Genomic DNA, 14,249 nt, shown 5'->3' with positions numbered 1-14,249 from the left:
GAACCTCAGTCAGAAGTCCACATACAGCAGTTAGAACTGGCTGTTTAAGATCTTAGAGTCTAAAATTTCAAGGTAAAAATTGCTTCAGTATGTCTCCTGAAAGTGAGTTTTCCTTTTGTGAGCATTTGTTTAATACAAAATTATGACCTAATGAAAAAGAAAAGCAAAATAAATTCCGCATGCTCTCATCTGCTTCCCTGGTGGTTTTGGTTAATTTGTCAGTCAGGCAACAATGTCTTCCATGGATTGAATGCTGCACTGAGATGTTGCAGTTTATTCTGGTGAGGAGGGACCCACAGTCTCCCTTCTACTCTTTTCCAAGGAAACAGAAAAACAAGCAAGCAAGCAAAGAACTCCTCATTTCCACAAGATGATCAGTGGTAAAGAAGGACTGGACAATAGAGACTAGTATTTTCTTTTAATTGAAGTACAGTTGATTTATACTTGTATATATACTTCCCTGGTGGCTCAGCAATAAGGAATCTGCCTGCAATGCAGGAGCTGCGGAAGATGCGGGTTCCATCCCTGGGTCAGGAAGATCCCCTGGAGGAGGGCAGAGCAACCCACTCCAGTATTCTTGCCTGCAGAATCCCAAGGACAGAGGAGCCTGGCGGGCTGCAGTCCATGGGATCACTAAGTCAGACACGACTGAGTGACTGAGTACGTACACATATATCATTTCAGCTCAGTTCAGTCGCTCAGTCGTGTCTGACTCTTTGTGACCCCATGGACTGCAGCCCGCCAGGCTTCCCTGTCCATCACCAATTCCTGGAGCTTGCTCAAACTCATGTCCATCGAGTTGGTGATGCCATCCAACGATCTTATCCTCTGTCGTCCCCTTTTCCTCCTGCCTTCAATCTTTCCCAGCATCTGAGTCTTTTCAAATGAGTCAGTTATTCACATCAGGTCATCAAAGTATTGGAGTTTCAGCTTCAGCATCAGTCCTTCCAATGAATATTCAGGATTGATTCCCTTTAGGATGGACTGGTTGGATCTCTTTGTAGTCCAAAGGACTCTCAAGAGTCTTCTCCAACATCACAGTACAAAAGCATCAGTTCTTCAGCACTCAGCTTTCTTTATAGTCCAACTCTCACATCCAGCAGTTAGAACTGGACATGTAACAACAGACTGGCTCCAAATAGGAAAAGGAGAACGTCAAGGCTGTATATTGTCACCCTGCTTATTTAACTTATATGCAGAGTGCATCATGAGAAACGCTGGGCTGGATGAGGCACAAGCTGGAATCAAGATTGCCAGAAGAAATACCAATAACCTCAGATATGCAGATGACACCACCCTTATGGCAGAAAGCTAAGAACTAAAGAGCCTCTTGATGAAGGTGAAAGAGGAGAGTGAAAAAGCTGACTTAAAGCTCAACATTCAGAAAACCAAAATCATGGCATCCAGTCTCATTCTGTTCTGTTCTGTTCTGTTCTGTCGCTCAGTCGTGTCCGACTCTTTGCGATCCCGTGGACTGTAGCCTACCAGGCTTTTCCGTCCATGGGATTCTCCAGGCAAGAATACTGGAGTGGGTTACCGTTCAATCTCATTACTTTATGGCAAATAGATGGGGAAACAATGGAAACAGTGGCAGACTTTATTTTCTTGGGCTCCAAAATCACTGCAGATGGTGACTGCAGCCATGAAATTAAAAGATGCTTGCTCCTTGGAAGAAAAGCTATGACCAACCTAGACATCATATTAAAAAGCCGAGATATTACTTTGCCAAGAAAGGTCCATCTAGTCAAGGCTATGGTTTTTCCAGTAGTCATGTGTAGGTGTGATTATTGGACTATAAAGAAAGCTGAGCGCCAAAGAATTGATGCTTTTGAACTGTGGTATTGGAGAAGACTCTTGAGAGTCCCTTGGACTGCAAGGAGATCCAACCAGTCCATTCTAAAGGAAATCAGTCCCGAATATTCATTGGAAGGACTGATGTTGAAGCTGAAACTTCAATACTTTGGCCACCTAATGCAAAGAGCTGACTCATTTGAAAAGACCCTGAATCTGGGAAAGACTGAAGGTGGGAGGAGAAGGGGATGACAGAGGATGAGATGGTTGGATGGTCTCACCAACTCAATGGACATGAATTTGAGTAAACTCTGGTAGTTGGTGATGGACAGGCAGGCCTGGCATGCTGCAATCCATGGGGTCACAAAGAGTCGGACAGCACTGAGCAACTGAACTGAACTGAGCTGAGCTGAACTCATATCCATACATGACTACTGGAAACACCATAGCTTTGACTAGATGGATCTTTGTTGGCAAAGTGGTGTCTCTGCTTTTCAATATGCTGTCTAAGTTGGTCATAACTTTTCTTCCAAGGAGCAAGTGTCTTTTAATTTCATGGCTGCAGTCACCATCTGCAATGATTTTGGAGCCCCCCAAAATAAAGTCTGTCACTGTTTCCATTGTTTCCCCATCTATTTGCCATAAAGTGATGGTACCAGTTGCCATGATCTTAATTTTCTGAATGTTGAGTTTTAAGCCAACTTTTTCACAATACTGTTTTCCATTATGGTTTATTATAGGATATTGGATATAGTTTCCTGTGCTATATAGTGGGGCCTTGTTTTTTATATCTACCCTGTATATAATAGTTTGGAATCTGCTAATCCCAAACTCCTCATTTATCCCTCCCACTCCTTCCCCACTTCAGTAACCATAAGCTTTTCTACCCAGAGATTAGTACTTCTTAAACTGAGGACAGGAGAGCTATCTTGGGGTGGCCATTGCCCCAGATGAGGTGTCTTATGAAAGCCATGGCCTGAGATGAAGAGTTCAGGGGGACTCTGATCTGTTTGATGTGACACGTGGCTTTCAGGAAGCCAGTTGTTTTTTTTTTTTTATCAGAAGCCAAAAGGGGTGTATATGTATCCTGTCAAGAAAGGACTTTGATCTCCCACAGACCAAAAGGGCTAAATTCCACAGCTGACCTTAGACTGTATTAACACATGATGAAGTAACCAGAACACTAATCGAAAGGTCTGAAGAACCAAAGGGGAGTTACAATAGGAAGTTTCTGGAAGGATCTTGTCCAATTAAGCAAGGAGCACAAACCCATTTGTTATTCCTTAACTGTATGCCTGCCAACTACCTTTCCCCGACTCCACCACCTGTCATTCCATGTGCCATGGAGTTGACTGTGAACCCTGGACTACACTGCTTTGGACAGGAGAAGGGAGAATCTTCTAGGGAAAAAAAAAGAATCACAAAAATATTAAGATTAAGAGATATGCTTGTGATGTAGACATTTTCCTTCTTTTTAATAACTGGAGGAATAGAAAAAAATTAACCTGGAATCTGACAATCAACAGAGAAAAGAAGTCTATCTCTACCAGCGAGAGTCTTCAGTCTATCTGGGTTCTGCCGTCACTGACTGGCCGAGATATTGGTGAAGATTTGCTTGTTGCTGCAGCCTCAGACAATAAGATGGGTTGTTTTTCTCATCTTTAGCTGTATTATCAGATAATTTCCCTGGTGACTGGCAGGGAAGGGTTCTAAGAGAGTCATCAGCAGAGACTTTAGAGCTGGGAAGGGCTCCCTGCCAAGGCCTAGAAGGGCTAGAAAATTGTTCATTGTGCTTTAAATCAATCATTCAGCCTTGCAAGTCACTTGGGAACAACATGTGTGCTTCATTTGAAACTCAAGAAAAGACAGCTTTTCAAAAAACCGGTGAACCATCACATTTCTTTGGTCAGAAGAAAAAGGACTGGTGGGTCAGTACCTCACGCCTGGGAAAAAAGATGGCGACCAGAGGCCAAGAGGACTCTTTGGGAAAGACCCTGGTTGAAATTGGACCAGAAAGAGCTGGTGGGATTTTGGGATTCTATAAATTGCTTTTAGTTTGATTTATATCAGAAAAATATTTAGTGAAAATGTCTTTTTAACTTTCTGAATATGCATTCTTTTTTTTTTTTTAGATTTAAAAATATGAGAAAACTTCTTTTCATCTATTTTCAGGTGTAACTCACAAATAAATTGTAAGATAATTAAAGTGTACAGTGTGACGATTTGACCTGCATATATATTGTGAAAGGATATCTTCTATCCAGTTGATTCACACACCTCTCACCTCTCACCTCACACGTGTGTATGTGTTACTCGCTCATTTGTGTCTGTTTCTTTGTGACCCCATGGACTGTAGCCCACCAGGCCCCTCTGTCCATGGGATTCTCCAGGCAAGAATACTGGAGTGGGTTGCCTTTCCCTTCTCCAGGGGATCTTCCTGACCCAGGGATCAAACCTGTGTCTCTTGCACCTCCCGCATTGGCGTGTTCTTTACTGTCTGAGCCACCAGGGAAGCCCCCAACTCACATATTTATCCTTATTCTTTTTTTTTTTTTTTTGTGGGAACATTGAAGTTCTACTCTCTTGGCAAATTTCAGTGATACAATATATTGTTATCAATTATAGTCACCATGTTACACATTAGATCCTCAGACCTTATTTATCTTATAACTATAATTTAAACCCTTGTATCAATTACTCTCTATTTCCCCTATGCCTCAACCCAGGGTGGCAACTTTTTTACTTTCTTTTCCTATGAGTTTAACTTTTTCAAAAAGATTCGACACATATGTGATATCATGCAGTATTGCCTTTCTCTGACTTATTTCACTTAAAGTAACCTCCTCCAGTTTCACCCATATTGTTGCAAATGACAGGATTCCCCCCTTCTTTTTAAGGCTGAATAATATTATATATATTGTGTATAAACACACACACACACACACACTCACACACTATTTTTTCTTGATCCATCCATCTGTTGATTGACACTTAGGTTATTTCCAAGTCTTGGCTATTGTGAATAATGTTGCAATGAACATGGAAATACAGACGTCTTTTTGGGATAATGGTTTCATTTCTTTTGGATAAACACCCAGAAGTGGGATTGCTGAATCCCACGGTAGATCTATTTTTGATTTCTTGAGAAACCTTTATACTGTTTTAATAGCAGCTGTATCAATTTACATTCTCAAAAACAATATACAAGAATTCCCTTTTCTCTATATCCTTGTCAGTATTTGATATCTCTTGTTTTTTTTATAATAGCCATCCTAACAGATATGAAGTGATATTTCATTTTGTGTGTGTATGCATTTTTTCTTTTGGCTGTGCCACGAGGCTCTTGGGATCTTAGTTCTCTGACCAGAGATTGAACCCATGCCCTTGACAGTGAAAGCGCAGAAGTGCTAATCACTGGACCACCAGGGAATTCCCTCACTGTGGCTTCGATTTGTATCTCCCTGATTATTAGTGATGCTGAGCATTTTTTCACGTACCCATTGGCCACTGTTGTACGGCTTCCTTGGGGAAGGTCTGTTCAGGTCCTCTAATCATTTTTGAATTGGGTTATTTCCTTTTTTTTTTTTTTTGCTATTGAGTCATATGAGTCCCTTGTGTATTTTGGATATTGACCGACTGTTAGAGAAGCAGTTTCAGATTATTTTCTCCCATCATGTTGGTTGCCTTTTCATTTTGAAGATGGTTTCCTTACTGAGCAGAAGCTTTTTAGTTTGATGTAGTCCCACTTTTTATTTTTGCTTTTGTTGCCTAGTGGTCTTCTTTCCTGGGGGTGCAGCTTCTGTTTGAAAAGCCTCTTGTACTACAAAAGAATACAAATGATATAGAATACCAACAACAGCCAGCAAGGCGCTAATCCTAATTTTAACCACTGTATTCTGTCTGACCCCCAAATGGGCTGTTTGCAATCTGTCTTCCTTTAGGTTTAGTGTGAAGGTGAATTCTCTCTTTTGTATTCTCTGCTTGGGACTGACTTTGATATATTTTTGGCACAGTATGCTCAGGTTTGTCTGGGTACTCTCTACTCATGGGTAAAATGAAAATGTTTCTTCATCTCTCTTGCACGGGAAGCAAGAAGAACCTAAGGTTTCCAATGGGAAAAAAAGAGTTTGGTTAGAATAAAAATTCACAGGAGCCAGGGACAAAAGCAAAAAAAGTGCCTAAGTAAACAGTGGAGACAAACTTAGGGTAAAAGAAATACAATTCTGGGATCACTGGAAGCAAAGGTAGAGAATCTGGTCTTTACATGGAACCAGGCAGAGGTGGTGAGAATGGAAAAGGGCTGAACCCAAGAGGCTGGATAGAGGTATTCTGATTGAGATTTTGGAAAAATTAATTAACTAAGTTGGACCTGGGCTTCCCCGATGGCTCAGAGGTAAAATATCTGCCGGCAGTGTGGGAGATGCGGGAGACACAGGTTAAATCCCTGGGTTGGGAAGATCCCTTGGCAGAGGAAATGGCAACCCATTCCATTATTCTTGCCTTAATGGACAAGAGGAGCCCCTGCACGGCTACAGTCTAAAGGGTTGCAAAGTGTTGGACACGACAGAGCGACTGAGCACACAGGTTAGACCTAGGTGAACTTTACATCTGCTTGGGCATGTGTGTGTGTATTAATACTTGTGACATAATTTAATGTAGAATTTCCCCCCAGAAATTTATGAAATTGTCTCAGCATGTCTTAGGTGGTCCTGACCCTTTCCAGTCTCCTTTCCTTATACTTGGCTGCTTGCTTTGGCATCCTACGCTATCCTCATTATCATCTTTTATCCTTCAGTGTGAATAGATATGGTAACTCATTGTGATGAGCAGAGATGGAGAGATTACTTGAGAGTGGGGATGTAAAATTGCCTTCAGTTCAGTTAAGTCGATCAGTTATGACTGACTCTTTGTGACCCCATGGACTACAGCACACCAGCCTTCCCTGTCCATTACCAACTCCTGGAGCTCATTCAAACTCATGTCCATCGAGTCGGTGATGCCACCCAGCTATCTCATCCTGTGTCATCCCTTCTCCTCTTGCCTTCAATCTTTCCCAGCATCAGGGTCTTTTTCAATGAGTTAGTTCTTCCCATCAGGTGGCTACAGCATTGGAGTTTCAGCTTCAACATCAGTTCTTCCAATGAATATTCAGGACTGATTTCCTTTAGGATTGACTGGTTTGATCTCCTTGCAGTCCAAGGGACTCTCAAGAGTCTTCTCCAACATCACAGTTCAAAGACATCAGTTCTTTGGTGCTCAGCTTTCTTTATGCTCCAACTCCCTAGAAATGCCTTTAATGATAGTAGTAATCTATGTTGCATTCCACCAGGCTGATTGAAAAAGTCTGATTCTAAGATCATAGTCATGAAGAAGGATCCTGCTTTCCGATTGTGTATATCAAGGCAGTAAGACACTATAGGACCCCTCCCCAGTACAGCTCACAGTGTGCCTGATGCTGCCTTAAGCTTGTCACGTGTATTATCTCATGTAACTCTTCAATATTGATTAAAGAATTTATTGGCATATGCTGTACAGCAAAGTGATTCAGTTCAGTTCAGTTCAGTTCAGTCGCTCAGTCGTGTCCGACTCTCCGCGACCCCATGAATCACAGCACGCCAGGCCTCCCTGTCCATCACCAACTCCCGGAGTTCACTCAAACTCATGTCCACAGAGTCGGTGATGTCATCCAGCCATCTCACTCTCGGTCGTCCCCATCTTCTCCTGCCCCCAACCTTTCCCAGCATCAGAGTCTTTTCCAGTGAGTCAACCCGTCGCATGAGGTGGCCAAAGTATTGCAGTTTCAGCTTTAGCATCAGTCCTTCCAATGAACACCCAGGATCGATCTCCCTTAGAATGGACTGGTTGGATCTCCTTGCGGTACAAGGGACTCTCAAGAGTCTTCTCCAACACCACAGTTCAAAAGCATCAATTCTTCGGTGATCAGCTTCTTCACAGTCCAACTCTCACATCCATACATGACCACGGGAAAAACCATAACCTTGACTAGATGGACCTTTGTTGGCAGAGTAATGTCTCTGTTTTTTAATATGCTATCTAGGTTGGTCTAACTTTCCTTCCAAGGAGTAAGCGTCTTTTAATTTCATGGCTGCAATCAGCATCTGCAGTGATTTTGGAGCCCCCAAAAATAAAGTCTGACACTGTTTCCATTGTGTTTCCATCTATTTCCCATGAAGTGATGGGACCAGATGCCATGATCTTTGTTTTCTGAATGTTGAGCTTCAAGCCAACCTTTTCACTCTCCTCTTTCACTCTCATCAAGAGGCTTTTTAGTTCCTCTTCACTTTCTGCCATAAGGGTAGTGTCATCTGCATGTCTGAGATTATTGATATTTCTCCCAGCAATCTTGATTCCAGCTTGTGCTTCTTCCAGCCCAGCATTCCTCATGATGTACTCTGCATATAAGTTAAATAAGCAAGGTGACAATATACAGCCTTGACGCACTCCTTTTCCTATTTGGAACCAGTCTATTGTTCCATGTACAGTTCTGACTGTTGCTTCCTGACCTGCATACAGGTTTCTCAAGAGGCAGGTCAGGTGGTCTGTTATTCCCATCTCTTTCAGAATGTTCCACAGTTTATTGTGATCCACACAGTCAAAGGCTTTGGCATAGTCAATGAAGCAGAAATAGATGTTTTTCTGGAACTCTCTTGCTTTCTCCATGATCCAGTGGATGTTGGCAATTTGATCTCTGGTGCCTCTGCCTTTTCTAAAACCTGCTTGAACATCTGGAAGTTCACGGTTCATCTGAAGCCTGGCTTGGAGAATTTTGAGCATGACTTTACTAGCGTGTGAGATGAGTGCAATTATGCGGTAGTTTGAGCATCTTTGGCATTGCCTTTCTTTGGGATTGGAATGAAGACTGACCTTTTCCAGTCCTGTGGCCACTGCTGAGTTTTCCAAATTTGCTGGCATATTGAGTGCAGCACTTTCACAGCATCATCTTTCATGATTTGAAATAGCTCAACTGGAATTCCATTACCACGACTAGCTTTGTTCGTAGTGACGCTTTCTAAGGCCCACTTGACTTCACATTCCAAGATGTCTGGCTCCAGGTCAGTGATCACGTTATTGTGACTATCTTGGTCATGAAGATCTTTTCTGTACAGTTCTTCTGTGTATTCTTGCCACCTCTTCTTAATATCTTCTGCTTCTGTTAGGTCCATACCATTTCTGTCCTTTATCGAGCCCATCTTTGCATGAAATGTTCCCTTGGAATCTCTAATTTTCTTGAAGAGATCTCTTGTGATTCAGTTATACATATATATATATTCTTTTTTCATATTCTTTTCCATTATAGTATATCACACGATATTTAATATAGTTCCCTGTGATATATAGTAGGACCTTGTTTACTCATCCTATATATACAATAGTTTGCTTCTGCTAATCCCAAGCTCCCAGTCCTTCCCTCTCCCACATCCTGACCCCTTGGCAACCACAAGTCTGTTCTCTACAACTGTGGGTCTGTTTCTGTTTCATAGATAAGTTCACTCGTGTCATATAGTAGAGAAGGGGATGACAGAGAATGAGATGGCTGGATGGCATCACCGACTCGATGGACATGAGTCTGAGTGAACTCCGGGAGTTGGTGATGAACAGGGAGGCCTGGTGTGCTGTGATTCATGGGGTCGCAAAGAGTCGGACACGACTGAGCGACTGAACTGAACTGAACTGTTAAGCGATATCATGTGGTATTTGTCTTTTTCTGACTCACTTCACTGAGTATGACAATCTCTAGGACCATTCATGTTGCTGCAAATGGCATTATTTCATTCTTTTTTATGCTTGTGATTCTTCAATATTCATATGAGATTGCAAAAGATACTAATGTATAAGACTTGTATGAGTTACTTTTATTATTACCCCCATTTTATAGAAGAAGAAACTTAGGCTCAGTTTGCCTTATATCTGTGGAAAAACTTTAGCTAAAGAATAAGTTCAACCAGAGAAGTGAGTACATGCAGAAACAAAGGAAAACAGCCTAAGGAGGCCAAATAATAAAAGTTCAGGCAATAAGCATGGTCAGGGACCTCTAGTTCCTTCTCAAGGGCTATAGATAATGTTCTGAGCCATATACTGTGAGCTGCCTTATAGGTACTGAAACCCCAGGCGGAGAAGTTAACTACAGGATGTAGACTGTAGCCATGGTATAAACTGCCACAATTCAAAGAATTGACTTTCAGGAAATGAGAACAAACCGACCCTGGAATTGAAAAATAAGTGTCCTTAATCAAGGTGATGCTGCTCAGACCACCGATGACTAATTTCTAGATGACCGTCAGAGCTGACTGTGCTGTTTCTGCACGTTGCCCCCTCCCTCAGCCTGTAAAAGCTCTAGCCCACTGATTGCCAGTGGGGGGAGTTGGCCTTTGGACAGGCCAACTCCTGTGCTTTGGACCATCCCCACTGATTGTTCAGTCGCTAAGTCATGTCTGACTCTTTGCAACCCCATAGACTGCAGCATGCCAGGCTTCCCTGTCCTTCAGTATCTTCCAGAGTTTGCTCAAACTCATGTCCATTGAGTGGTGATGCCATCCAAGCATCTTATCCCCACTAGTTGCTGGTATCCAAAATAAAGCAAACTTTCCTTTCCATCCCTGACCTGGCCTCTTTATTGGCTTTTGAGCAGCCAGTTCCCATTTTGGGTTACATTACCTCCAAATACCATGATGTTAGAAGTTAAGGCTTCTAAGTTTTGAGGGAGAGACACAGACTCACTCCACAGCAGCTGCTATTTCTGAGCCTGCTTGGCTGATTTCTCCTGTTCTCCCAGACTTTTGATGGGGTGTCTCAGGGCATACTCATTGATCTTGATCTTTTTCTCTATCCTGCTTCACTCCCTTGGCGGCCTCGACCAAGCTGTGACTTTAAACATCCATTCCATATACCTACCAATGACTCTGAAGTTTACATTTTTAGCTCAGACCTTTTGTGTCAGCTCCAAATCTACACATCAGACGACTTAACATCTCTCCTAGGGAGTCTCATAGACATGTTTGTAACTTTTTGACAGTTATAACCATATCATTAGAACCATCATTTTAATGGGACTGCTAATTCTTACATCTGTATCAGTTCTGGCTTGGTTTTGGTGGATTTTTCCCCTTGTTATGGATCATATTTTCCTGCTTTTTTGAATATTTCATGTTCTTTGATTGGCTGTCAGACTGTGAATTTTATCTTGCGTGCTGGATATTTTTGTAATTCTATAAATATTTTTGAGCTTTGTTCTCAGACTCAGTTAAGTTACTTGGAAACATTTTGAACCTTTGAGTCTTGCTTTTAACATTTATTAGATGGGGCCAGAGCAGCATTTAATCTACGGGCCATTGTTCCCTGCTACTGAGATAAGACCCTTCTACTAGACGAAAAAAATAGAATGGGAAAGACTAGAAATCTCTTCAAGAAAATTAGAGATACCAAGGGAATATTTCATGCAAAGATGGGCACAATAAAGGACAGAAATGGTAGGGACCTAACAGAAGCAGAAAATGTTACGAAAAGGTGGCAAGAATACACAGAAGAATTATATAAAAAAGATCTTCATGACCCAGATAATCACGATGGTGTGATCACTCACCTAGAGCCAGACATCCTGGAATGTGAAGTCAAGTGGGCCTTAGGAAGCAGCACTATGAACAAAACTAGTGGAGATAATGGAATTCCAGTTGAGCTATTTCAACTCCTGAAAGATGATACTGTGAAAGTGCTGCACTCAATATGCCAGCAAATTTGGAAAACTCTGCAGTGGCCACAGGACTGGAAAAGGTCAGTTTTCATTCCAATCCCAAAGAAAAGCAATGCCAAAGAACGTTCAAACTACTGCACACTTGCATTCATCTCACATGCTAGCAAAGAAATGCTCAAAATTCTCCAAGCCAAGCTTTAACAGTATGTGAACCAAAAATGTCCAGATATTCAAGCTGGATTTAGAAAAGGAAGAGGAACAAGAGATCAAAATGCCAACATCCGCTGGATCATGGAAAAAACAAGAGAGTTCCAGAAAAACATCCAAATCTGCTTTATTGACTATGCCAAAGCCTTTGACTCTGTGGATCACAGTAAACTGTGGAAAATTCTTAAAGAGATGGGAATACCAGACCACCTTACCTGCCTCCTGAGAAATCTGTATGCAGGTCAAGAAGCAACAGTTAGAACTGGACATGGAACAACAGACTGGTTCCAAACTGGGAAAGGAGTAGGTCAAGGCTGTATATTGTCACCCTGCTTATTTAACTTATATGCAGAGTACATTATGAGAAATGCTGGGCTGGATGAAGCACAAGCTGGAATCAAGATTGCCAGGAGAAATATCAATAACCTCAGATATGCAGATGACACCACCCTTGTGGCAGAAAGTGAAGAAGAACTAAACAGCCTCTTAATGAAAGTGAAAGAAGAGAGTGAAAAAATTGATTTAAAACTCAACATTCAGAAAACTAAGATCATGGCATCTGGTTCCATCACTTCATGGCAAATAGATGGGTAAGCAATGGAAACAGTGAGAGACTATTTTTTTGGGCTCCAAAATCACTGCAGATGGTGACTGCAGCCATGAAATTAAAATGTGCTTGCTCCTTGGAAGAAAAGCTATGACCAAACCAGACAGCATATTAAAAAGCAGAGCCATTACTTTGCTGACAAAGGTCCGTCTAGTCAAAGTTATGGTTTTTCCAGTGGTCATGTATGGACGTGAGAGTTGGACTATAAACAAAGCTGAGCACTGAAGAATTGATGTTTTTGAACTGTGGTGTTGGAGAAGACTCTTGAGAGTCCCTTGGACTTCAGGGAGATCAAACCAGTCAACCCTAAAGGAAATTAGTCCTGAATATTCATTGTAAGGACTGGTACTGAAGCTGAAACTCCAATACTTTGGCCACCTGAGGCGAAAAGAGCTGACTCATTAGAAAAGACCCTGATGCTGGGAAAGATTGAAAAAAGGAGGAGAAGGGGATGACAGAGGATGAGATGGTTGGATGGCATCACCGACTCGACAGACATGAGTTTGAGCAAGCTCCAGGAGTTGGTGATTAACAGGGAAGCCTGGCGTGCTGCAGTCCTGGGGTCGCAAATAGTCGGACACGACTGAGTGACTGAACTGATCCACCCTACCTAGTCCCCATACATTTGGAGGTTTTCCAGTTTGGTTGGGATTCCCAGGTGGCGCTAGGGGTAAAGAACCTGCCTGCCAATGCAGGAGACGTAAGAGATATGGGTTCAATCGTTGGGTTGGGAAGATCCCTTGGAGGAGGGCATGGCACCCTGCTCCAGCATTCTTGCCTGCAGAATCCCCTGGACAGAGGGGCCTGGCTGGCCATAGTCCATAGGGTATCAAAAAGTTGAATATGACTGAAGTGACTTGGCATGCACACATGTTGGCTCTAATTTTAGTTTTTTAAGGAAACTCCATTCTGTTCTTCACAGTGACTGTATCATTTTACACTGCCATCAACAGTGTAGGAAGGTTCCTTTTTTCCACACCTTCTTCAGCATTTTTTGTTTGTGGATTTTTTTTTAACATACAATATAAATGATTTATTAACAGCAGATCATCCTCATGGGGTAAGTGGTCAACCAGACATCCAGAACGGAGCCACAAGTTCAGCGCAGCCTCTGAGCCTCTTGCTCCGACTCCAGTAGGGTAAGCACGTCGTTCTAATGCACGGGGCCTTTCATACTTCGAATGATGGAGCTGCTCACATCGTCCATGAATTCTACATGCACCAATGTGACTGTCACTGCAAACCAGTCCTGCCCAGTACCTTGGTGACCCTGACAAGCTTAATGGGCTGCACACAGCTTGTGTCTGTGGTGGCAGCATGGTAGTGACTGGCAGGAGAGCTATTTTTTGTTGATTTTTTTGGTGGTGGCCGTTCTGACCAATGTGAAGTGATACCTCATTGTAGTTCTGAGTTTCATTGCTCTAATAATTAGTGATGTTGAACATCTTTTCATGTGCCTTTTGGTCACCTGTAGGGTATTATTGGGTCTCCCCTGGTGGCTCAGACAGTAAAGAATCTTCCTGCAGTGTGGGAGACCTGGGTTCAATCCCTGGGTGGGGAAGATTGCCTGGAGGAGGGCGTGACAACCCACTCCAGCATTCTTGCCTGGAGAATCCCATAGATAGAGGAGCCTGGCGGGCTACAGTCCATAGTATCACGAAGAGTCAGACCCGACTGAGCAACGTAGCACACACACATCCAGGGTGCTATTACCTCTAATCATCTCACAAGGCTTTTTCCTCCATCCTTCAGTAATTTCCTCACCTGTGGGTGAGTATTTGTAGGGATCTTCTGGAGTTCTCTCTGTGTGGCTGACTCCTCTCTGATACTAAGTTCTGTGCGCTTTTGGCTCTGTATCTTCAACTCAAGGAGTCTGCTGAGCCCTACCTGGGTTTCTCTTAGCACCTCAGCTTCGAATCTCTCTCAAGGCAGTTA

The 14,249-nt window shown here is 42.5% G+C and overlaps 1 pseudogene; it reads right to left on the bottom strand.

The window, feature by feature from the left end:
- Window positions 1-13,413: 13,413 nt before the first annotated feature.
- Window positions 13,414-14,037, bottom strand: LOC148777722 (small ribosomal subunit protein eS28 pseudogene; annotated as a pseudogene).
- Window positions 14,038-14,249: the final 212 nt, after the last annotated feature.

The sequence above is a fragment of the Moschus berezovskii genome, chromosome 6, assembly GCF_049115385.1.
Source record: "Moschus berezovskii isolate FMDL1 chromosome 6, NW_MosBer_1.0, whole genome shotgun sequence".
Taxonomy (NCBI): Eukaryota; Metazoa; Chordata; class Mammalia; order Artiodactyla; family Moschidae; genus Moschus; species Moschus berezovskii.
This window is presented reverse-complemented; position numbering and strand designations above follow the sequence as displayed.